Below are 23096 nucleotides of genomic sequence, written 5' to 3' on the forward strand. Positions count from 1 at the left end.
GCTCACAGGCGGATGATGTCCCTGCTCATCTTCCTAGGGAGGCTTCATGCCGTCATTCAGGGACTTGGGCTTCCTCCCGCTCAAGCCTTGCCATCCTGTAGGGCCTCAGGATCTTTATTCAGATCTTCTGCATCTGGCCAAGAGCTAAGGGAAGGGAGTGTGTAAAGGACTGAGCAGGAGGCCACGTGGAGAGAGCTACAGACGTGCACATCCCATTCCATAAGCCAGAATACAACTGATGGATGCTGGAAAATGCCATTCAGCTAAAGCCCCAGAGGCAAAGGCAATGTTTGGAAACCAGCCGGCCAGTCTCTGCCACAATAACGTCACCCATCCTTGAATATTGTTGGCACAACTAAAGGAGAGAATGAAAGCGCAGCGCTGAGCCCTACACCTGGCTTATGATTAATAAGTATTAGTAATTTTTCTATTAGATGTGTGAATTAGATCTAAAAATATCTGCAAACAAGGTCAAGTGCCCATTATTATCATTAATATTGTGTTGTCATTTCAGAGAACTTGTATATGAGCCCCTTTCAGTAAAGACCAAGAGCCTGGGAGGTAAGTGTTCCTCCTGGAAAGAAAAATGGGCGCAAAAATTGTTCAATACTATTTTTTGGAGAAACATGGATAAGAAAATGTGTTATGTAAAAGCTCAGATCTCTCTGAACATACAATAGAGCTTAAAACCATGAGGTTTTGTTTCCCACAAACCCCTAAACCATTCCTGTGGGATTAGGTTAAAAGTATCTTTATATATGGAGGAAAAAATGGAACTCAATTCAGGTGCTGTAGGGACTTGGGAGGTAACAGAACATCCCTCCCTTCTGCTCCCAAAGGAGGAGAAGGCAATAAAAGAGGTTATGAATGTCTAGAGATATTGGCAGAAACGGATTTAAGAAACGTTGTGATTCATCAGCTCTGATCCAAAATCTTTATTATAGCAAGTGGTGGTTATTAGACAACTAGGCTTCATGTATCCTCTGTGAAGTAGCAGTGGTGCTTTAAACCCACTTGAGCTGGTTAAGCTTTCATGGATTAAAAGCCTTTTAATAAAATCTGCTGAAAAGTTTTTCTCTCCAAGTGCAGTGCAGGAATGAAAATCATTGTACAACCATTATTTGAAGCCTGGAGCAGAAAGATAATGGTCTCTGCTTTATAAATTTAGATGTAGTGATAGATTATGCCCCCCATCCCGAAATCAACAGTAAAGGTCTATACAATAAGCATTCAAAAGTTCAGATGTTTATCTGAATTCCAGGACCTACGGAGTCAGGTTTCTGCCCATCAGCTTGTCCAGGAGCAGGTTCATCTCTTTTGACACTAATATACGGCACACCCGTGTCTCCAAGGAGCACAGTCAGGGACCTCAACATGAGACCATCAAGGGACGAGAGAAAAACTAAAGGGTTTTCCTACTCTGGCATCTAAATAAGGGATCACGGTAGAAATCAAAGGATGTTCTGCTTTCAGATTAAACAAGAACCACCCCATCAATGGCACTGTCACACCTCCCTATCATGAGGACTCCCCAGAATGCCCAGGGCCCCAGAAGAGGCGTGAGGCTGCCTTTCAGGGAGGGTTGCATGCTGATAGTGGCCTGACTTTCCTGGATTCAGGTGCAAAAAGTATTGGCAGCTTTGTCTTCTCTCTGGCACCTGAACCTGTGCAAAAAGCCTGCTAGAAACACAACCCTTCTCTCTCAGAACTCTTGCACCGTCAACTAACTTAATTTGCCTCTAATTAATATGCTGGCAACAGCCTACTCTTCTTTCCTCCTTCCTTTTCTTATCCCTTTCCACCTTTTATTTCCTCTTGAACCTTCATATCATACTCTCCTTTCTGCCTCATTTTATCAAACTCTGAATTGAAGGTCCTTTATAACTGTTCCTAAAAGAGCATACAAATGTGTGCCCTTTACTGGGATCACTGCTCTGTGATCATATACACTTTCTGCTCACAATTTCCTCCCAGTATCAGAAGCCGCTGAGCTCCATCTAGAATAATATAGGAAAAGCAAAGCTAGGAACCTAGGGTGGGTCAAGACTCACTAGTACACACACACACGTGCACACACATACATGCATGCACACACACACGTGCACACACATGCACATGCACGCACATATATACACATGCACACACGTGCACACGCATATACACATAGACTCATGCACACACATATACATACAGGCACACATACACACATGCACACACGTGTGTGTGCACATATACACACATGCACATACACCCATGTGCACAAATACACACATGCACACACATACAGTCACATACTCATGCCCACACACACAACAAAAACCTGAACCTGTGTGGCATTTTTTTTCAACCCAGCATCTGACTCCTTTCAATATTCAGCATAGAAATATTGCAGGCCATCTAGGGCACACTGTAAGGAGCTTTAACCTAAAGGGCATCCCTAAAGCTTTTCCTTTAAAAGTGCAATATGCAAGCTGGATGCTATTAATATGACTGCTAACTCTACTATTGCTGCCACTCCTAGGACACTGGCTTCTGCCGTTGAAGAGGCAATCACAGTGGCCCAGGCCCCTGCGGAGCCAGTTGCAGAATTTGCCTAATGTAGTCTCCACTATGGCCCAATGAGGTTGGTACTATCCTTATCCTCCCACTTTATAGATGAGAAAACTGAGCCTCAAAGAGAGCAAACAGCTTGCCCTAGCATCCATAGCTATTAAGTATCAGAGTTAGGACTCTACCAATTCTGTCTGAATCCAGGGCTCTCTCCCTTAAACAGGTAACCCAGGTCTCAAACTCAAATGCCCACAGGGGCCAGTCTGATGGCATAAAGGGTAGGAGTGAAGTGACATGTGAGATAAAGTGGGAAGCATTGCCTCAGATCCTGCAGGACAGTGCATGCAGAAATCCACTCCCAATGATGCCAAAGCTTCTGATTTTTAAAAAGAAATGAAGAATCTGCATTTTCATGTAAAATCTGCTCATTTTTAATGTGAGCATCTGTTTCCATTTCTTAAAGGAAACACAACACTCTGGGAAGATTGAAACACACCTAGAGGTCCATGTTGGCTGCTGGACACCAGGTTGGAACTTAAGCCCTGCAGTGACCACTTCCAGGAGCCCTGGTGAGCTCTGCCCTTGCCTTATGGTGAAGATTCCCCAGACCCATGGGAGCCATTGTACTGCCCCCATCACAGTCTGAATCCCAGGAAGAAAATAGGACTTCAAGGGGTCTGGAGGGAATAGTGAAGGGGTGTGTGGCAGTGGCAGCCAATGGCAGGCCCGTTGCAGCTCAGCAGCCCAGAAAAATCCAGTCTAGAGTCACTTCCACCTGCCGAGATGTGTCAAGAGGGAGAACATTTCCATCTAAAAGCAGCAATGCTAAGGGTTCACACAGGACACCAGTCTTAAGGTTTTATGGATGTTGGGGGTGGGAGCAGGACAAAGTAAGGACATCAAACTCCCTGTTTTCTTAGAGGAAATACAGAGTGGTTTTAGGTGATGTGATTCACCTGAAAATTCAGGGACTATGTTTTCTGCAGCATAAAACGCAAACTCCTCAGAAGACCCCAAAGCCTCCTATTAACCTTCCTGTCAATTGTACCCATCCTTATTCATATGCTGGACTCCTAACCCCCAGTACCACAGACGTAACCTTATTTGGAAACAGGGTCATTGCAGATGGAATCAGTTAAGAAGAAGCCACACTGGAGAAGGGTGGACCTCTAATCCAACAGGATAGGTGCGCTGATGAAGAGGGGAAATTTGAAGGTAGACACACACACAGGTAGAACATCACATGAAGATAAAGGAGGAGATTAGTTCCTTCTACTAGCCAAGAAATGCCAAAGATTGCCAGCAAACCACCAGTAGCAAAAGAGACATGGAACAGATTCTCCCTCACAGCCTCCAGAAAGCGCCTACCCCGCCCACACCTTGACCTCAGACTTCTGAGCTCTGGAACTGTGAGAAAATACACTTACGTTGTTTGAGCCATTCAGCTTGTGATGATTTTTTTTTTTTTTTTTTTTTTTTGGAGACAGAGTTTCGCTCTGTCACCAGGCTGGAGTGCAATGGCATGATCTCGGCTCACTACAACCTCTGACTCCCTGGTTCAAGTGATTCTCCCGCCTCAGGCTCCTGAGTAGTTGGGATTACAGGCACAAGCCACAACACCCAGCTAATTTTTGTAGTTTTAGTAGAGACGGGGTTTCACCATGTTGGCCAGGATAGTCTTGATCTCCTGACCTCGTGAGCCGCCCGCCTCAGCCTCCCAAAGTGCTGGGATTACAGGCATAAGCCACCGCGCCCAGCTGCTTGTGATGATTTCTTAAGGCAGCCCCAGCAAGTCAGTGCACTTGCCTTCCCTCTGCCTGCGCCCCAGCCACAGGGGCCTCCTGGCCTTCGCTCTGCTGTGCCCCATGCCTCAGCTTGGAATGATCCTATAAAAGTCCATTCCCCAATTTTCTGCCCAGAAGGCTCTGACACCAATAAGAATGGGGGTTTTTGTGATCGAAATCCAACTGTATTCATCAGTTCTCACACTGCAAATAAAGACGTACCCAAGACTGGGTAATTTATAAAGGAAAGAGGTTTAATGGACTCACAGTTCACATGGCTGGGGAGATCTCACAATCGTGGCAGAAGGAAAAGGAGGAGCAAAGTCATATCTTACATGGAGGCAGGCAAGAGAGCGTGTGCAGGGGAACTCGCCTTTATAAAACCCTCAGGCCTCATGAGACTTATTTACTATTAGAAGAACAGCATGGGAAAGACCCACTCCCATGATTCAATTACCTCCCACTGGGTCCCTCCCATGACATTTGGGAATTATGGGAGCTACAATTCGAGATGAGATTTGGGTGGGGACACAGCCAAACCATATCATCAACCCAATCCAAATTGCCTTAAACAAAAGAGAAAGTTTATTGGCTCACCCAAGTGATATAGTTTGGATATTTGCCCCTGTGCACATCTCATGTTGAATTATAATCCCCAGTGCTGGAGGTGGGCTTGATGGGAGGTGTTTGGATCATGGGAGCGGACCCCTCATGGCTGGGTGCCAACTTAGTGATAGTGAGTGAGTTCTCATAAGATCTGGTCATTTAAAAGTGTGTGACACCCCTACCACTTCACTATCCTTCACAGACCCTTCCCTTCATCTGAACCTGCCTCATTCCCAGCCAATTTCTCATTGTGTCTCATGAATGATTAGCTGAGATTAGAACTGCTTGCCCCTCTGAAATGAGCTAACTGCAGAACATTTCCTGTTCAGCTGATGGAGACTTCCCCTGCTTGTAGAATAACTCAGCTGTAAATATTCCCATCTGAAACTTGCATACCCTCCCTGTAAACGTTTAAGACAAAACCACTCTATGGAGACACTCTCATCTTTAGATTTTCAGTGTTATTCCTATTACAATTGGTTGGATAAAATCAATCTTCTTAACTTGTCTGGTTTTTGTCTTTTTTTTTTTTTTTTTTTTTGAGACAGAGTATTGCTGTCATCCAGGCTGGAGTTCAGTGAAGTGATCATAGCTCACTGCAGCCTTCAACTCCTGGGCTTACGTGATCCTCCCACCTCAGCCTCCCAAGTAGTTGGGATTATAGGCATGCCATGCCATGCACAGCCTTTGTTGTTGTTGTTTGTTTGTTTTTTCAAGAGACAGAAATCTCACTATGTTGCCAAGGTTGGTCTCCAGCTCCTGGCCTCAAGAAAGCAATCCTCCAACCTTGCCCTCCCAAAGTGCTGAGATTACAGGCATGAGCCAGCCTTGCTTTTGTCTTTGACAGTTGACTAACTTCAGATGTGGCTGGATCCAGGAATAATCAGACTTTCTTTTGCTCTCCTTCCTTGTTATGTTGGTTAACATTCTACCAACTTCAAGCACATCCCCCCAACACACAAACACACACACACCCCTGCATCTTTTGAAACCCTTTTAAATTACTTTTATTGGCCAAAAACAGAGTGACATGCCTAGCCATGAATTCCCTGTAGCCTCAGTGAGGGAGGGCTCTGATCACTCAGATCTTGGTCCCTTGGCCCTCCCTAGAGCACAGCACATTCTGCTTTGCCTGTGCAGTCCTTTCTTCCTGCAAAAAATCTGGTGTTCATCTTACTCATAAAAGCTACTGGGTTTGGTTGATCACTTATCTGGTATCCTGGGACTGCCCTATAATAACTACATGAACTAAAAATAAATATTGAGGGGTTACCAGAAGAATCAGGAAGAAATACTGCCCATGGAAACAAACAAATATGCTGACAGTAACTCCTGCTTATTTCTTTCTGCTGAGCTCAGATGAAATATCCACTGGGAAGATTTTCCTCCTTATTTCCTCATTCTCACGAAGTCTCACCATTTCTATTTTATATACTCATATTTTTCACACATACCTGCCAATACACACTTTATTTTAATTACTTTTTAATTTTCTTGAGGGCACTGATCATCACTTATCCATCCCTCTATCTCGAGTATGTAGTAGAGGGCCTGGGGTATTCATTCATTCATCCATTAACAAACGCAATTCCACACCCACAGTAATTCCATGCCAAGTTAAGAGCTGGAAACATAAGGGTGGTGTGTTAGTCTGTCTTTGCTGCCATAAAGGAATACCTGAGGCTGGGTAATTTATAAAGAAAAGAGATTTAATTGGCACACAGTTCTGCAGGCTGCAGAGGAAGCGTGGTGCTAGCATCTGCTTCTGGTGAGGTCCTCAGGAAGCTTACGTCATGGCAGAAGGTGAACTGGTAGCCAGTGCATGACATGGCGAGACAAGGAGCAAGGTTGGAGAGGTGCCACCCTCTTTTAAAACAACCAGATCTTGTGTGAACTAACTGAGCAAGAACTCACTCATCAGTAAAAGGACAGTGCTAAGCCATTCATGAGGGATCCGCCCCCGTGACCCAAATACCTCCCACTAGGCCCCACCTCCAACATTGGGGATCACATCTTAATACGAGACTTGGAGGGGACACAGATCTAAGCCATATCAGGTGGGCAAAACCAGGCCTGCCCCAGCCCCATGAGGTCTCAGTTCCAGTGGGGAAACAATCAAGTCTTCACACAAACGTATGTCAAATGACCACCAGAGGAGAGCTACAGGGCCAATCTACATGGTTGTGCTAGTGTGGAAAGAGCTCGATGGGGTAACAGCTACAGAGAAAATCCAACAGAATGTAAAATAGTGTGATTCGACCTGCTCTTGCAGAATCAAAGACGGCTTCCCTAGGAGTGTGATGTTTGAACTGATACCTGGAAGGTGACTGGCTAACCAGGTAACGACAGGTAAAGACTGATCCTAGCAGAGGGGAAATTGTGAACTAAGGGAAAGGCCAGCAGGAATGGGTCATGGAGGAGCATGGAGAACCCTAGTGTGACCAAGGCTGGAAAGTCAGGAGTCCAGAAGAGGCCTGGCTTTGTTGGAAAAATTTAGAATATTTGTTTTTATTCTCAGAACGGTGAGAAACGGGGAAAGGGTTAAAGCCTGTGGGAAAGAGGAGGATTTTATAGAAAAAGGAAATATAAGGAGATTCCCATTTTAAATGATCCCACTGGTTATAATGTAGGGAATGGATTTGAGGGTGCAAGAGGGGACATGGGAAGTCCAGTTAGAAAGCACAGTTCATGCAAGAGGTGTTAAGAGTGGGCAAAATAAAACAAAATAGGATAAATAGGATAAAATGGCAAAATAAAACAAAATAGGACTGGGGAAAATGGAATGAAACGTAGAGACACAGAAGATACCTTGAAAAATACATAGAGATATGAATGTCACTTAAATAAGTACATTTCATACATTATTTTATGAACCTTTTAAGTTATAGTCCTATTGAATAATTGAGAAGAAATGGATGAATAAACGAAAGAGTGTGGCAAATTTCAACAGGCTTTTTTATCGTTGGACATCTCTATCTTTTATATTCTGTGGTACCTTGTGAATCACTTAAAAATAAGATACAGTTTTCAAGGTTCCTCAGTATTATTTGACTCTGGAACAGCTTGTGTTTTCCCAGAAGCACTTCTCTTAAGGAGTGTTCCGTGAAAAACAGAATCATGAATCTTGCACAACCATCTCATTTTGCAGGAAGAGAGATTGGAGGTCCAGAGAGGAAAAATCATTTCCAAGCCCTCACACAGGCAGTCAGAGACTTACCGTCATCACTTTTCAAAAGAAGTAGCTTGGTTTTATTTTAACCCATGAACTAATTCTCCCAAAGGATCCACAGCTGAGTCTTCAGAGAGCCACTCTCTGCTCAGGACTATTTCTGCAATTAGTCAAAACCATAATTCCCCAATTTATCCTTAACCCCAAACAGAAAGCAACCTGTTTAAAAAGCCATTCCATAGAGTCGGCTACTCTAAGACCCAGGCAGTGCTTTCTTCATTCTTCTCTTCTGTGTGTTTGCACCTTTGAACTTAAAGACAACCAACTCTCTAAATGCCCCTTCAAGCAGCTCTGGCAAGCTCCCAAATGATAATTAATGCGCAGCGCATGCCAAGAGCGTTCTTTTTATTTTCTGTGCTAAAATAATAGACAATAACCCAGAAATGAAACTTCTGAGGAGATACAAGAGGAAAAAGAGATGTGCCAGTCTTGGGAACAGTAATTAGAATTTTGCACACAAGGATCCACACCGACTTCTCAGAAGGCAAGAAACAGAGAGAAGGGAAGAAAGAAAAATTCACAGTAAACAGAGAATGCAACATAAACAGCTTATTTTATTTCTAAAGTGGATTCTTTGGGTAAAGGGGCTGTAATTAATTATGGACTATGCCAGTGTCCAAGGAGAAGCCCACAGCAGTGGCCCCAGCACTTGACAGCCTGCCGTGAATTGAGGAATGCTCAATTCACATCAGGCTCAATTCACATCAAGGCCCGCTCACATGCGGCGGCTTTCCTCTTCCCTAAACGTGTTCCCGAGGAAATGCCAAAGCTGGAAAGCCATTGACAACTCCCTGTCTGTGGGCTTTTCAAGACAAGGTGCTTCCCTACCTATGTGGCCACTTCTCCTCCTGGACTTTGGGCAACTTGAGGGCAGAGAGGAAGCTTATGTTGGTTTCCTTGGGTTGTCCTAATAAATATCCACAAACTGGGTATCTGGCAACAGAAATCCATTCTCTCTGTTCTGGGGTCAGAAGTCAGAAATCAAGGTGTTGGCAGGGCCATTCTCCCTCTGGATTTTCTAGGTAAGAATTCTTCTCTGTCTCTCCCCTAGCTTCCTTTGGTTGCCACCATCTTAGGTATTGCTTGGCTTGAGGACACGTCACTCCAGTCTCTACCTCCGTCTTCACAAGGCTCTCTCCTCTCTCTTTCAGTCATCACATGGATTTCCTATAAGCACACTAGTCACTGGATTTAGCTCAGTGACTAACCCAGACTAGTCATTAGCCCACCCTAATCCGGTATGACCTTATCTTAATTCAATCACATCTGCAAGGACCCTATTTCCAAATAAGGTCACCACTGGTAGGTGCCCAGGGTTGGGATTTAACATATCATCTTGTGGGGATGCAACTGAACCCACAAGAGGGTCTTACCACCCACTGTGTCCCCAGCACCCAGCACAAAACAAGGTGAAGTATAGGTCGATGCTCATTATTGTTTCCAGCTGAATTGAATTGAATTGCACCAAATGAAAACAAATCATCAAATTGCACGTAGAAAAAATAAACAACAAAAAACCAAAAACCTCAAGGCCAAGATCTGCAAATCTAAAATGGCTAGAAGCTGCCTGGTAGGGTTCTACCATTTAATATTCAGCAATGCCCCATCTCACCCAGTTTTTTCTCTTAAAACTCCAGTTTCCACATAAACAGCCCCAGGGACTGTTCCTGCCATGCTCAGGACACTGTTTGGGTAGTGAGCTGTCTTTCACTAGCAAGAAGGGCAGGTGTCAGAGGAAGGACCCCACTCAGCCCTGGAGTTGTATCCTCACCTCCTTCTAGGTGGCCTCAGGGGGTGCCATGGGGCCACTGGGTACACTGAGTCATACACCTCGGGATTCACACACTGCCCCCCGGAACTGCTAGAGAACCATTCCAGTATTCCACTCTCATGTGTAGACATAGATCCATTTCCTCCAAGTCTGAATTAAATGTTTGCTAAGGCAATGTCTCTCCCGCAGGCCGACCTCTAATATCTACAGAGTCCAGTGAATAAGGGAAACGGAGCACCATGTACCCTATGCCTAAGAGCTCAAAGTTAAAATCCGATAAACAGTCCTTAAAGCACGTTCTGTCCTTCTACTTTAGTTTTAACCTTTATAACCACTTTTTTAAAAGCCAAGTTTGGATTAAACTTCTCGAACTTCACTGAGTTTTACACCAGAAAATATGGGGAAGACCAGTCTGTGGTTCCCAGGCTCTTTCCCTTTTCCCTTTTCTGTCCTCTGCCCCCACTTTTCCCCTCTCTGGCCAGCCCAGAGCAAAAGGGCCTCTCACATGCAGAAAGGCAAACACCACAGCCCACACACCTGACAGTCTCCGACAACTGTTGAGAAACCGCCCTTCCTTGGCTACTCCGAAGTCCTGGGGGCAGCACAGTACAAGAGTGTTGGGGTTCACTCACAGCGGGGAGGTCCAGGCAGGTCCTCAGTGCTCAGCAATGGAGAAAAGCCAGAATCTAAGCATCCAGGGCCCACATTGCCACCTTGAAGGCAGAAGCTGTCCTGGAAAAATGCAGCCCTTTCGTGACCTGCCCACCTCAGCCTCCCAAAGTGCTGGGATTACAGGCATGAGCCACCACGCCCGGCCCCTTGCACACCTTTGAAAACACCCAGACATATCAACATGTCTGTAGTTTAAGGTGGACATCTGAAAGCCCCAAGTGTGCATTTCTTTTTTACATTTCCTATAATTGTCATTGCAAAAACTCATTCTCTCCAGTAAGTTTCTTCTGATTGCTTGAACTGAAAAAGGTTTAAATGGAGATCACGTACCAGGCAGAGAGGGTTTCCTGGTGAACTTCTCTAAGCAGTTAGCGTCCAAATCTGAGCCCACCTGTAAGCTGTTTGGAAACAAAAGAAGGGATCTCACCTGGGTTCTGGATATTTAATCCATGACTTCACTCAGGCTTGGCAAGAGGGGCCGTAATCTCTGAAGGAGGCAAAGAAATGGTTGCAGGGACATGGCCTTGTGAGGAAAGGGCAAGGCCTAGCAGGCTTTATATCTGGGGAGGAGGCGGGTCCACAGTCGATTCACCTGTGATTCCACCTTCATGCTCCAGCCAGAGACACTCTCTCCCCTGCCTCCCGTCCTGGACTAAAGCCAAGGAGCGAGGATGAAGGGCAAACCCAGACACCAGCTTCCCAGAGAAAAGGCAGAGCTGGGAAGAGCAATGAGCCATGAGCAAGAATGAGCCACTGATGAAAATGCTCATGGCAATTCTAAGTCCACGTCAACACTGCCTGCAGAAAGCAACAGAAATGGGTGGCACAAAAATAATAAGACTGACTCCGTCTTAGAATTATCAGAAGAATTTGAAAAGCTAATATATTTGCAAAGCCCTTAAAAGACTGCAGGTTGCGTCACAAAAGATAGATGAGCATTAGCCATTAAGTGTTAGGGTTCACACCTGTCTCACCTCTATCACAGTCTCCCTAAGGACAGCGACCATATTTGATTTAGTTGCCAATGTGTTCTCGGCACTAGCGGGTGCCAGCTTGTAGAAGATGCTCAGTTAACACCTGCCAAACAGACAAATGAGGAACAGTATGGATGCATATGATACTGAGCATTTGCAAGATTAAAATTCAAATATGTTTATCAGAAACTGTGAAATCGTGCTTCAGAGCCCTTCTCTAAACACAACTTTTCCAAATGTGGCCTTGATTCTGTCCATTTCCCCAGAGGACCAGCAACCATTTCTAGCTTGTTTTACTTTTTTTAACTTTTATTTCCAACCTTAAAAAAAAAAAAAAACTCCTATCTATTGGGTAAATGCGCATTTACAAAACAGGAACAAACAGATGTCTCTCATTAGTACAAGATGGTTTTAATCTTTCTCACAACTTTAATTTTATTTTCCTGTTTAATGTTTATAATAGATTTTATGGAATAAAGACTTCAGGCAAACAATGCCATTTCACAAGTTTCCACTCGGGGAAACTCTGCAGAGTTTAGACTGGGGACACCCCAGCTGCCGTTTTTAATTGGTTCTGATGTTGGGGAGAAGCATTCTCTCTTTGGTGCATCGTGGGGTTCATGTGAATGTTTACCTATTTTTCTGTAATGGACTTGCCCCAGTTTCCACTCTTTCTGCCTCATACACACAGAATGTGCTTTTAAGCTAATTACCTGTATGTGTTTCTTCTTCATCTCTCTATCTGGCAATTACCTGTATGTGTTTCTTCTTCATCGCTCTATCTTCTTCATCTCTCTATTGCCAGAGTTAGGCAATCATGTCCGAAGGCTGTGGACCCATCCCATTTGTGTGAGTGTGGTTAGAAGGACGTGAGATGGCTCAATCCCAGATACTTCTTTAAATGCTATAGAGAGAGACATTACACGATTTATCTGTAAGGCTCAAAATGGCCCCCAGGAAACTACCGACATGCCCTTTAATGGGTGAATGGTTAAACAACTGTGGTGTAGGCAGATCATGGAATCCTACTCTGCTAGCAATGAGTAGTAACCTACTGATACACACAGCAACCTGGATAAATATCAGGAGCGTTGTACTGAGGGAAAGAAAAGCCAATCTCAAAAAAGTACATATGACACGACTCCATTTGAATAAAGTTTGTGAAATAACAGTGATACAGATGAGAACAGACTAGTGGTTACTAGGATGTAGGGGCTGGGGGAGAAGAGACTGAGGCTCTAGAAGGATAGCACTAAGGAGTCGTAGGGTGAGGATACAGTTATGTACCTTGATTGTGGTGGTTACACAAAACTGTCTATGTGGCCAGGTGTGGTGATGCACACCTGTAATCCCAGCACTCTGGGAGGCCAAGGCGGGTGGATCACCTCAGGTCAGCAGTTCGAGACCAGCCTGGCCAACATGGTGAAACCTCGTCTCTACTAAAAATACAAAATTAGCAGGGTATTGTGGCACACGCCTGTAATCCTAGCTACTTGGGAGGCTGAGGCAGGAGAATCGCTTGAATCTGGGAGGCGGAGGTTGCAGTGAGCTGAGATCGTGCCACCGCATTCCAGCCTGGGCCACAAGACTGAATCTCCAACTCAAAACGAAACAAAACAAACAAACAAAAACAAAAAAACTATCCATGTGATAAAATGGCATGGAGCTATAAAGTAAGCACACACATACAAACACACACACAAGAGTGCATGTATAACTGGCAAAACATGAATGAGCACTGTGGATTGTACCAACATCAATTTCTTAGTTTGATATTGAACTACAGTCATGTGAGATATTAACTTTGTAGGAAGCTGGTCAAGTGTTCACGGCATCTTCCTGTATGTTTCTTTGCAACTTCCTAGGAATCTGTAACTATTTCAAAATAGGTATTTAGGAATACATATGTTGGCATGTCAACCTTAAAGAAATTTTTGCTTTGGTTATAAATTCAGTAGCAGCCTATGGAAATCCCCTCCTGTAAGCCAGAAATATATATAATATATATCCATTTCAGTCTATCAAAATCCATACACATGTCTGGGGTCTTTACGACCTAACCCAAGAACCTGGGCGTCTGAATCTGGTCCACCTGGTTTCTCTCTCTCTCTCTCTCTCTCCTCCCTCTCTCTCTCTCTCTCCTTCCTCTCTCTTCCCCATTCAGCTATTGTATGTGCTTCCATTTTGTGCTAGAAGTCTTGAGTCAGATACTCTTAACTCCATCAAAGAGGTATTATTCTGAGACCAAATGTCTTCATTGTCTTCATCTCCCCCCAGCCTTTGTTTCTCTTCTAATACATGTATGATATTAATTTCTGGTTCTGAGTGGCAGGATTCTCCCAGCACTTCCAGAAAAAGGAAGAAAGGAGCAACTGTACAGAGATTTCTGACATACCTCAGTACAGAATAAGGATTGCAGGTTCCAGTTAAGTTCAATAACCAGCCCCGTGCATGACAAGGGCCACTCGTCTTTGGCAATTTTCATTCAGGATTATTCTTTTACATTATGATCTTCCCTCCAATTCCCTGTGTATCATGATCCTTTTAAAATAAAAAACCTTTAACAGTCCCAATTCATTAGGTTTAAACTTCAGTTTATAGCAGGTGAGCTGCTTATTTCTCAGTTTAATTAAAAAAATGTAAATCTTTGCAGCTAAAGTGAGTAAGTCAAAACTACAAAACCATCGCAGAAAACTTGAAAATCCTGCCTGAGCACGGTGTTCACCCTCCTCCTCCATTAGCCCTTGGAGAAGTTTTGTTCTCACTGCCACTTTTCCCTGCCATCCTCTGCCACAGTCGAATCCGAACTAACACCCAGACTGATGATACATTTGCTCCTGGAAAATCATCATCAAAGTGCAGGCCCTGCGCTTTCTCAACAGGACAAGCTGGCTGGGGTCACTGTGCTAACTAAGAGTGTGAAGTGACAACCCCAAGAAAGAAGAATTCAAATAGGAGGCCACCTCTTCACTTCTGATGACCATTTTTCCATAACCGCCCATGTTCGGCACCATCTTGAGGAGGCATTCCTGATGAAAGAAAGACGTCGGATCCACTGGAGTCTAACTTCTAGGAAAGAGACAATAGGTCATAAATGGACTAACCGAAAATAAGAAAGAAAGATAAGTTCATTTTCTTCCTTTTCATTATTTCATCTGTTCCAGGGCCTCATTCAGCTCATCCAGACAGTAATTTGCGTTTAAAAGTACAAAGCAGCTTTCAGAAAGTCTGTGCATTTTATGCCTCAGAGGAAGCACAGATACCTTTAGGCAGCCAGCCAGGCATAGTGAAGACACACCACCATCAATAACAATAAAAACAAGAAAAATGTCTATCTTGTTTGGTGCAGGAAAGTGCCAGGCATTTAGTAGATAATTATTAAATATTTAACAGATGAATGAAAAAAGAAAGGAAAGTCACTTAAATTTATTTTGTTTGCCCTCTCTTTTGGTCCATACACATCCTAAATAATTTTGTCGTTCCATATAAAATATTTGTTTTAATTATTTGTTCCATATAATAATTCCATATAATAATAAATATATGTTCCATATAATAATAAATATTAAAATATTTTTAAATATTTGTTCCATATAAAATATTTGTTTTAATTATTTAATTATTAAATAATTAATAATTATTTATCTAATTACTAATGCTTACTATTATTAATCTAATTATTAATACTAATCTACATTAACTTAATTACTAATTATTTAATAATTATTTTCAGAGACACCTCCAAAAAGACTGTAATTCTTTGACATCTACGCTGATTCCAATACCTTGGAGCTAAATATTAAGCAGGGACTAGAGAAATGGCTGGGATATGGACAGGTCAAGGGCAGGAAGGACATAGAATGGCAGGGGCTGGACGAGTAAAAGCCAAAGGCTGGAAGTAACTATGGCCAACTAGGAGTAATACAGGATGAATGTGTCTGTTGGGAATGAGTGCAGCCACAGTAATAGCACATTCATGCTTTGTTAAACCACAGAGATGTGATTAGCAAGAAGCATTGAAATGCATGGAGAAGGGGTTCAACAACTCAGCTATGCCATCAGGGCTCCAGGCTCCTCTCTCACCCTCAGCTGATTGACTTTAACGTGCAGGGTTGTACCTCATGGTAACAATATGGCTACCACATATCCAGACATCACACCCACATAGTACAGCCCCCAGAAGTAAAAGGGAGTAAAAGGGAGAGGAACGGGTTTTTTTTTTTTTTTTTTTTGCATTACTTTTACTTTTATCAGAGAAAAAAATTTTTTGGAAGATGCCAGAAGACTACTTCTAAGTATGTCTCAGTGGGTCAAATGATGCATGCAACACCATTGACAGCCACAGAGTAATAGAACTACCATAACTGGCATGATAGAACAATCATGATCTATGCCCTGGACTACTGGATAGGCAAATGCTGCCACCTAATATCTGAACAAAACTGGCGATGGCTGCTGGGGGAATACCCAGCAACCTTTAATTCCTCTCCTCCTTAACAGACACTGTTCTCCCTTTACAATGAATAGGAAGGAGGCATCAGGCTCATCTCTGTTTTCTTTTTGTCCCTATTTTCATAAATATTTTCTATTATAAACAAATTATATTGGTTTTCTATTCATACTGTTCATGTGGTTTCCATTTTAAACATTTGTATATAAGTAACATATTTTATGTTACAACTTACATTGTATATAAGTAACATATTTTAAAATAAAAATATGAAGTAATTAACAATGCAAATAGTATGAAAAATATTATTTAAAAAGCAGTAAGAGTGTTGCACAAAAGACCGAAAATTGGGTTGGGCATGGTGGCTCACCCCTGTAATCCCAGCACTTTGGGAGGCCGAGGTGGGCGGATCACCTGAGGTCAGGAGTTTGAGACCAGTCTGGCCAATGTGGCGAAACCCCATCTCTACTAAAAATACAAAAACATTAGCTGGGCATGGTGGCATACACCTGTAATACCAGCTACTCAGGAGGCTGAGGCATGAGAATCGCCTGAACTCAGGAGGTGGAGGTTGCAGTGAACCAAGACTGCACCACTGCACTCCAGGCTGGGTGACAGAGCAAGACTCTGCCTAAAAAAAAAAAAAAAGACTGAAAGTTGGGCAACTGGGTAGAGAGTCCTGAGAGAGAAAGTTTAGGGACCTCTCAAAGTCCTTCAAGATAACCCATCATGTATTAGGGAAAACTGAAAATTGCATCTTCATTAATTTAAGGCAAAATCAACAGAAATCTAGACTTATGTCAGCTTATTTCATAGTTAAGAAATCTAAGCTTATTTTCCTCTGATGCCATCTTGCCACTCCAGATAAACCCCAGTTTCCTGGCTGGTGCAGATTCATGTATGGCCAGATAGTGGGCTGCTGTATCATTCACTGAATAACACTTTGGCATTCCCCATTGATCGCTGCCACAGTTACAATGGTTTCTGAAAACAAGCTGAAGTATGCAAGGTCACGATTCAAACTACATTGATTTTTGCCCTAAAATTTAGAATTACAATGACAGAGAAAGCCATGGGCTAATACATTTATGTCAGTGATATGTGATTTATCTTTAGATGATGTTTCTTAAAGCAGTAAGTGGAGTTAAAGAAAAATGCTAACTGGTACAAAGTCGGTATGAGATGGTGTGTGGTGACAAGCAGATTTTTAAACAGTCATAAGGATGAATCCTGAATGATTGATGTGTAGGCAAATCTGAGCTCTAGTACATGGCAAGGCAATTTGTGCAGGGGTCCAGACTCTGAGCAGAATCCCAGGGCTGAGGAGACATGTGTGAGGAACTTGTTAGCTATCTTACCCATTCTCCTGTCTCCACACAGAAACCCACTGAATCCGTCCTAGCTGGGGAAGAACCTCTTTGATCTTTAGAGCCTGCTATGGTTTGAAAGTTGCTGTCCTCAAGATTCATATGTTAAACTCCTAATTCCTAAGATGATGGAATTAGACGGTGGAGATTTGGGGAGGTGATTAGGTCATGAGTGTGGAGCCCTCACGAATGGAATTAGTGCCCTTACAAAAGAAATCCCAGGCTGGGCACGGTGGCTCACGCCTGTAATCCCAGCACTTTGGGAGGCCGAGGTGGGTGGATCACGAGGTCAGGAGATCAGGACCATCCTGGCTGACATGGTGAAACCCTGTCTCTACAAAAAATATTAAAAAATTAGCCGGGCATGGTGGTGGGCACCTGTAGTCCCAGCTACTCGGGAGGCTGAGGGAGGAGAATGGTGTGAACCCGGGAGGCAGAGCTTGCAGTGAGCCGAGATCGTGCCACTGCACTCCAGCCTGGGCAACAGAGCGAGACTCTGTCTGAAAAAAAAAAAAAAAAGGAAAAAGAAGGAAAGAAAAGGAAAAGAAATCCCAGAGAGCTCCTTCAGTCCCTCTACCTGGTGGGGATACAAGGAGAAGCCGCCATCTATGAACTGGAAGCAGCTCATCACCAGACACCAAATCTGCCGGCACCTTGATCGTGGACTTCCAGCCTCCAGTCTGTGAGAAATAAATTTCTGTTGCTCATAAGCCACCCAGTCTATGGAATTTTTGTTTTAGCACCACTCCTGAGCACTGAACAGACTAAGACAGAGGTTCCTGGGTATGACAGTGTGTAACAGAGGGTGAAATGAACTTGTGAAGTACATCAAAAAATAAGCACATTAAACAAAACAAGAGTGCTCACTTTTTGCAGCCAGGACAGCTTACAGCACAAGCGTTCCTCTTAGATTAGCCATCATCACGTTATGACTTTCTTAAGTTTGGACCTAAGGTTTAAAGCAAAAGAGTAATGATGGATTCTTCAGAAGAGCTGGCAGGTCTCTAGAAAGCAGAATGTGGTAAGTGCCCACTAATGAAAGCACGTTCTAATTTCCTTTTCTGGTGAATGTTTATTTTCTCTTTTACAAGAAAACTCTGTTGAGCACCAAGGGTAGAAATCATCAAACCTCTTCCATCTTGAATTAGTAGGAGAACACTCAGTCTACGCTGGTTTAAAAGTCTGAAGTTTGAGAAATGAGAAAAAGAAATATAATGGTACTACCATCCAAATCCAATCAAAGATAATTTAAGTAACAATGGCAAACATCAAGGCTCAGCCATTACAAATAAATAATTAAATAATAATGTATTGCTATTATCTTGTCAGGCCAGTATAAATGTGGCCAGAGAGTTTTGTTGTTGCTGTTGTTGTTGTTGTTTTCCTTTAAGAGGCTGCAATAACCCTGCTCGTTACTCATATTTATGATGTTAACTTGGGCACTTTTTCTTGGCTCACCGAATATTTTCATAATGACCTGTCAATGTGCCTCGTCCCAATTATCATGACTTTCAAATTAAGGACAACTGAACTAGCGGCGTTTGTGGAATTGGACATGGACAGTAAATCACAGAAAAAGGCTTTTCTCTGTTGTAGTTGAAGAAAAACACAGCCAACTCATGGCTGCTGTTCTGAGCACTGACCATGCCTCCCACACTGTGCTGAGAAGGTTGCTACATCTCCCATTTGTCATCACAACCACCATGAGGCAGACGACCATGACCCTTCACAGATGCCTGCCACCGCCCCCCCCCACCCCATAGACAGGAGGCATCATATTGGGCACAAGGGTGCCATGGCCCCTCATCCTCCAGTCTCCCTCTTCCCAGACCCACTGATGCCCCTTTCCTCTCCCAAGAAGAACTATCAGGGCCCTGAGATATCCTACCTAGCATCAGACCACATTCAACTTGAGAGCCCAGAGGCTGAAGCTGGTGTTTCAAATCTCTCTCCAATACCAGGTTTCTCAGCCAGGGCTCAGAAGCTGAGGAGCAAACAGGCACAGGTGTGATCAAGAGTCTGACTCCATTGTTTACATTGGAGACTTTCAAACCCCACCTTCCACGACTCCCTCCTCCTCTTCTGCCTCCCATCCAGGCAAGACACAAGAAAGCCAGTGCTGCTGCCTCCTTTGGCACCAGGGGCAAATTCAAACTATGCAATCCCCCAGTTGCATGGGAACTTCTCCCCAGCCCCACCTCTACCCACCAGAAGGGTCCAAACCATTTTCTCTGTCTTGCTTAAGCCAGTCTGACCCTGCTTGTGCTACCTGCCCTCCACAGGGCTCCCTCGAGTGAGAAATGCACTTTCTCTCCAATTCTCTTAGTGTCTGGAGTGTCATTAGCCCTGACATCCCACTTACACCTATTGGGAGAAGTCCATCCTCAAGGACCACAAAAGATCAGGATTAACTGCCCCTATGTGGCTTTGGAAAAATAACAGCTTTTGCATACCTCAGTCTTCTCATCTGTATAATGGGGACACAGGCAGATACAGGTGGTTGCTGTCCCAATAGCTATTCCTTCTTAAGAAATCTGAATTTTGCTCAAGTTGGCAGTTGGGAAAAAATGTATAGACTCCTCCCAGCTTTCCTTGAGTAGACAAGTCCTACCATCCCAGTCAAATAAAATTAGACAGAGGTCCCCAGGTGTGGCTTCTAAGAGACACCACAGAAAGAGAGACACCATTGGGCATTTTCTCTTCACCTTTTGGCCTCTGCCTCATCCCTTCTTTCCTATAAAATAGGCCAAGGCAATGAAAGTCCCAGGCTGAGAACACAGCTGAGAGACAGTGGTATCATCTGGCTGCACCCATCCTGAAATGCTAATTGCTCGGTTTTACATTACATAAGAAATCAACACACACACACACACACACACACACACACCTCCTTCCTACTTGTGTATGTGAATGGGTTAGGATGTGATGCTCAGAGTCCTGACAGCCATTCTGTGACCATGAGGGAACAATACTGAGACCCAGTCAGTACACCGAGCAGGACATGGAAGAGCTCCAGAGACAACCCTAAAACCGCCCAGCTTTAGATTTCCTGGTGTCTGAGATAATCGCCTCTCTTGTTTAAAGTCTTTCTAGTTCAACATTCTGCTACATGGCACTAATACCAGGTAGCATTAAAGATTCCAAAGAAATTTACGATTCTAACTGTGAAGTTCCAAGACCCATTATAAACACATGAAGAAGATCTTCTGGTGTTGGGAGTATCCTTCCCCAATGCCCTAAAAATATAAAATACAGAGCACGATCCAAGTCACAGGAGTATAAAATTGATCTGAGCAGCATAGTGCTATCTTTCCTCGTGCAGTTTCCAAATGCCCTTTCCTGCTTCTGTGAATCTTTGTGAGTGCTGGTGTGTATTCTTATGACACAAACCCACACAAGTAGGCCATCACCTCTGAAGTTTTTGATGAGTTCAGAGTTCTGACCTGAATTTATGAAGTGGGCAGTTTCAATGAAGAAAGACTACCAGAGATACAGCCAAAACCATGGGTGTGTGGAATTTAATTATCGGGGTGTGGGAATCTGGCCGATTTCTTTCCTCCTGCATGAGAAGTGCAATTACCCTATACCACCACCTGCCAGATATTCATAGGGAAAATATACAAGTTAAATTTTCTATCGTCAGCCTGGTTAGCAAACCCTTATACAGCTCCAAGACCCATTAGCCAACTGTGAATACAAATTGTTTTCCGGTTCAGAAATGTCCATCCTTTCTCAGAGCCCAGGCTGACATCAAACATGTCTAGACATTTTGTGGGTTAGAACTCCCTTCCTTCTGCTGGGTCTCCTACTGCACCCACCATAGGCTACTGCACCCATCAGAATGCCATCCCTCTCAGTTTTACTGCCTGGTAAAAGTAGAGATTGCATTAAACCATGATTCCATGACAGACTGAGACAATACAATTTAGGGAGATTAAATGGACCTTATTGTAGATGTCCAAGGTGTATACAGCAATGAGCAGTGTCAAAATGGATAGAAAATAATGGATGGCTGACCCCAGCCCATTTCTCAGGTGAACAGTTGATAGTCACTCCCACAATGTTCCAGTTATGTGCATTTCTTCCAATAACAGGGAGTTAAAAAGAACTCTCTCACTTCCTCCAAGCAAAGAACAGCAGGCCCCCCAATGCCAGGCATTCCACAGGAGGGAGTCTCCTTGCTTATCTTGGAGCAGCTCAACAATACATGTGCTCATTATTCAAATGAAAGTTTAATTAATTCAGAACTCATTCCCACACCTTCCTGGACAGCTCCTGATAATGAGCTCTCTGGGCTCTTCTTCCTCTAGCTTGTGATGTCACGCTAAATGGACTGCATCTAACAGCATCGACGGGATGAAAATGCATGAGTGCAGGGTGGTGGTTGACTCTGTGGTTTCAGAACCTGCTGAAATATCATAACCCTCTGTCCCAATTCCAGGGCCTCTTCCCCTCCCTCCTTGTTGGGGTGAAATTGATGGTTTTTATAAGAGTTTCAGAGCTGCATGGGAAGAGAGCCAGTCGCATTAAGTGTTTTCTTTAATTTGCATACTTGAAAATGACTCCAGCCCTTATTCCAGCCAAAGCATTTCATGAGTGGCACAGCCAGTGATGCTGAATTGTCTGTAGTCCTCAACCTCACACATCACAGCATTGCTGTCTCGCCCCAAGGGCAGCCAGGAGTCATCCCCTTATGAGAACTAGGGTGAGAAATAATGCCCCTGGGGTTAGAGGAGAGAACTTGACCCCAAATCTTCCTCCAGCTCAGGCTGCCATTGCACAGGTTCTACCTGCTTCATTTCCCCTCCTGTAAAATAAAGGACAGCTGACCTACCTGCTGCATAAAGCACCTGAAGTGAGGCGAGTGACTACTGTGAACAGTTAGAAGCACATGGTGTGGTGAGACCACATTCCCGACCCCCACCACATCTTCCCCTCCTCGTGGTCGTGAGCCTGGGACTGTGGAGTCCACAGAGAAGGCAGAGCCCAGCTCAACATGGCTGCAGCCCCACTGGGGAAGGTGGGGAGGGACTCTGAGAGCAGATGGTACAGAGGAAGAAACACTGATCAGAATACCATAATTTTGCAATTGTGACTTAATCCGTAATACAATATCTTCTAGTTCTTCCTAAGTCCAAGTGCATCTGATACATTGAATATATAATTGTCACATGGGATCAAAACATAATGTTACTTGGTCTCTTCCTGCCCCTTTCAAATTTATGAATTGGGCATTTCCCCCCATCCCTGTATGAAAATTCTAGCAGATCCTATGGCTTTTCTGCTCACTGTTAAATAACGGACTATCCCATGGTGTACTAATCCGTTCTTACATTGCTGTAAAGAACAACGTGAAACTGGATAATTTATAAAGAAAAGAGGTTTAATTGGCTCACAGTTCCACAAGAAGCACGGCTGGGGAGGCCTCAGGAAACTTACAATCATGGCAGAAGGGCAAAGGGGAAACACATCTTCACATGGTGGCAGAAGAGAGAGTGAAGGGGGAGATGCTACACACTTTTAAACAACCAGATCTCTTGAGAACTCTACCATGAGACAGCTGTAGGGGGACAATGCTACACCATTAGAAACTGCATCCATGATCCAATTACCTCCCACCAAGCCCTACCTCCAACACTGGGAGATTACAATTCAACATGAGATTGGGTGAGGGCACAGAGAGAAACCATATT

The sequence above is a fragment of the Hylobates moloch genome, unplaced genomic scaffold, assembly GCF_009828535.3.
Source record: "Hylobates moloch isolate HMO894 unplaced genomic scaffold, HMol_V3 SCAFFOLD_12, whole genome shotgun sequence".
Taxonomy (NCBI): Eukaryota; Metazoa; Chordata; class Mammalia; order Primates; family Hylobatidae; genus Hylobates; species Hylobates moloch.